Raw genomic sequence first — 3385 nt, forward strand, 5'->3', positions numbered from 1 at the left:
AGGCCGGGCCTCTCCCGGGGGATTCGGGGGGGGGGGGGGGCGGTCCTGCGGGCCGGGCGCAGGGGGCTCGAGCGAGCCCGGGCCGGTCCGCCCCGGGGCCGGGGTCTCCGCCTGCGGCTCGGGGGGGCGCGGGTCGTCGGGGGAGGAAGCCCGGGGGAGCTGCACGCCGGCCTGCCAGGCCAGGCCAGGCCTGGCCTGGGTGGCCGCGGGGGGATTCGGGGCGGTCCCGCGAGCCGGCGGCCGGGCGCAGGGGGTCCGAGCGCGTCCGAGCGAGTCCGTCCCGGCCCCGGGGTCTCCCCCTGCGGCTCTGGGGGGCCGTGGGTCCCCGCTGGCGGAAGCCGCTGGGCGCTGGACACCCGCCGTCCGTCCCGCCTGGCCAGGCCTGGCCTGGGTGGCCGCGGGGCGGGGGATTCGGGGCGGTCCCGCGAGCCGGCGGCCGGGCGCAGGGGGTCCGAGCGCGTCCGAGCGAGTCCGTCCCGGCCCCGGGGTGTCCCCCTGCGGCTCTGGGGGCCGTGGGTCCCCGCTGGAGGAAGCCGCTGGGCGCTGGACACCCGCCGTCCGTCCCGCCTGGCCAGGCCTGGCCTGGGTGGCCGCGGGGGGATTCGGGGCGGTCCCGCGAGCCGGCGCCCGGGCGCAGGGGGTCCGAGCGAGTCCGTCCCGGGCCCGGGGCCTCCCCCTGCGGCTTTGGGGGCCGTGGGTCCCCGCTGGCGGAAGCCGCTGGGCGCTGGACACCCGCCGTCCGTCCCGCCTGGCCAGGCCTGGCCTGGGTGGCCGCGGGGCGGGGGGATTCGGGGCGGTCCTGCGGGCCGGCGGCCGGGAGGGTCCGGGCCAGTCCGCCCCATGCCCGGGGTCTCCCCCAGCGGCTTCGGTGGGTCCTCCGCGGAGGAAGCCGGGTGGGGAGCCGGACCCCAGGCGCCCAGACCCGTGACCTGCGGCCGCGACCTCCGACTCGGCAGGAGCGACGAGGGGCTTTCCGGCCCGTCCCCCCCCTCTCCTTCCTCCCCAGAAAAGGAGAGAGAGCTGGCTCGGACCGGGAAAAGCTGCCTACGGCACCTGGGATTCCCAGGCGGTCACCCATCCAAGTACTAGCCAGGCCCGGGACGGTTTACCTTCCGAGATCGGACGGGATCGGGGGCGTTCGGTCCGGTATGGCCGTAGGCACCCGGCCCCCGCGCCTCCTCGCCCGCTTTCCCCTGCCGACGCCCGGGCCTGCCGCACGGTGAGCCCCGGTCGGACTGCCCCCCTGCGGCAGGGCCCCCGTCTCTCGCGGGCCCGGTCCTTTTTTCCTTCTCGAGCTCCGGGGCCCGGGCTGGCCGCCAGAGCCCCTCCGCCCGCCCGCCCTCCCCGGCGTCGGGGAAAATATTGTCCCGGACATCCAGTGCGCCCTGATCCTGTCAGCCGGGGGGGGGGGTGGGTGGGTGGAGGGGGGGCAGTCCCTCGCTGCGGCCGGGGAGGGTGAGCCCAGGGCGGCTTGCCTGCCGTCCGAGTCCCCTCTCGGCCACCAGGTCAACCCCGAGCCGAAAGGGCTGAAAAATTTTCAGAGTCCCCTCCCGGGCACCAGGTCAACCCGTGGAATCGAACGGGTTCGCCTGCTGGCCGGTTCGCTTCCCGGCCACCAGGTCAACCCGTAGGTTTGAACGGGCACGCCCGGTGGCCGCTTTCCCGTCCGGTCACCAGGTCAACCCGGATCTCCCTCCTTCCCTGGGCGCCCCCTCCTCGGAGGCGTCAGGTTCCATTTTCTTTTTCCCCCCAGACTTCCAGGGGCCCGATCCAGTCGGCCGGGAGGCAGTCCCTCGCTGCGGCCGGGGTGGGTGAGGCCAGGGCGGCTTGCCTGCCGTCCGAGTCCCCTCTCGGCCACCAGGTCAACCCCGAGCCGAAAGGGCTGAACATTTTTCAGAGTCCCCTCCCGGGCACCAGGTCAACCCGTGGAATCGAACGGGTTCACCTGCTGGCCGGTTCGCTTCCCGGCCACCAGGTCAACCCGTAGGTTGCCGACGGGGCTAGCCAGTGGCCGGTTTGCTTTCCGGCCGCCAGGTCAACCCCTAGGTTTGAACGGGCACGCCCGGTGGCCGCTTTCCCGTCCGGTCACCAGGTCGACCCGGATCTCCCTCCTTCCCTGGGCGCCCCCTCCTCGGAGGCGTCAGGTTCCATTCTTTTTTCCAGACTTCCAGGGGCCCGATCCAGTCGGCCGGGAGGCAGTCCCTCGCTGCGGCCGGGGAGGGTGAGCCCAGGGCGGCCTGGTCCATGTCTCTAGTGGGCCCGATCCTTTTTTGGGGTGTTTTTTTTTTTTTTTCCGAGCTCCGGGGCCCGGCCCGCCCGGGCAGCCCTCCTCGGAGGCGTGGGGCGGATTTCCCCCCCCCCCCCCCAGACTTCCAGGGGCCCGATCCTGTCGGCCGGGAGGATGTCCCTCGCTGCGGCCGGGGAGGGTGAGCCCAGGGCGGCCTGCTTGGCGGCCGGGTCCATGTCTCTAGTGGGCCCGATCCTTTTCTTCCCTTTTCCGGCTCCGGGGCCCGGGGTGGCCGGGTAGCCCTCCGCGGTGGCGTCGGCAAATTTTTTTAAAAAATCAGACTTCCGTGGGCCCGATCCTGACGGCCGGGAGGCAGTACCTCGCTGCGTCCGGGGACGGTGAGACGCTCGGCCACCGGGTCAACCCGGAGGAAGCGGGCTGGGGGAAAAAAAAAAAAAAAAAAAAGTTTTCCAAGTCTGAAAAATTTTCAAAGTCCCCTCCCGGCCACCGGGTCAACCCCTTTGGAGCGAATGGGTTGACCTGACGGCCGGTCGTCTCGCGGATGTCCGGAAGGGGTCGCCCAACGCCGTCTCGGCCGACCGAGGGAACCACGAGGTGGCGCCCGGTTCCAGTTTCGTACCGCCGAAGGCGGGGCTTTGGCTTTTTCGACCCGTCTTTCGAGGACTGTGTGCGGAGATTTGTGAGGACAGGTTTTTCAGAGCCTGTGAGAACCGGAGCTCAGCCTAGGGGATCAATCCGAGTATTGTACCCGACCCTGCCCGGCGTGGGAGGGGGGGAACGGGCACGTTTGAGGGCGGAGGCCAGCACCCACCCGGCCCTCCGCCGAGACGGCCCGCTTTTCCCGGCTCTTAGCTCACGGGCCCCGCAGCGGCCGGGAGCCGAGCTCCGAGTGTCGGCGCCCCCCCGGAGGGAGGGGGGGCCCGCTCCTCTCGCGCCCGCCGATCGATGTGGCGCTGACGTTCGCGACGGGAAGGGCCCTTCGCGGGCCGGCACCCCAACCGCGGGGCCGTCCGGTGTTCAGGCGGATCGGGACCCTCTTCCTTTTCGCGTGCACGGATCCAGGGACCGATGGGGACTTCCCTCCTCGGGGCGGCCCGGGCACGTGCCCGGCCCTCCATGCGTGGGGCCGTCTGGCCG

General features: G+C 72.4%; 1 non-coding gene across 1 annotated transcript; it reads right to left on the reverse strand.

Annotated features, from left to right (window-relative positions):
* Positions 1–1041: 1041 nt before the first annotated feature.
* Positions 1042–1160, reverse strand: LOC128829734 (5S ribosomal RNA). Its single transcript, XR_008443438.1, has one exon. It is a non-coding gene; the product is annotated as a 5S ribosomal RNA (ribosomal RNA).
* Positions 1161–3385: the final 2225 nt, after the last annotated feature.

The sequence above is a fragment of the Malaclemys terrapin genome, unplaced genomic scaffold (genome assembly GCF_027887155.1).
Source record: "Malaclemys terrapin pileata isolate rMalTer1 unplaced genomic scaffold, rMalTer1.hap1 scaffold_120, whole genome shotgun sequence".
Taxonomy (NCBI): Eukaryota; Metazoa; Chordata; order Testudines; family Emydidae; genus Malaclemys; species Malaclemys terrapin.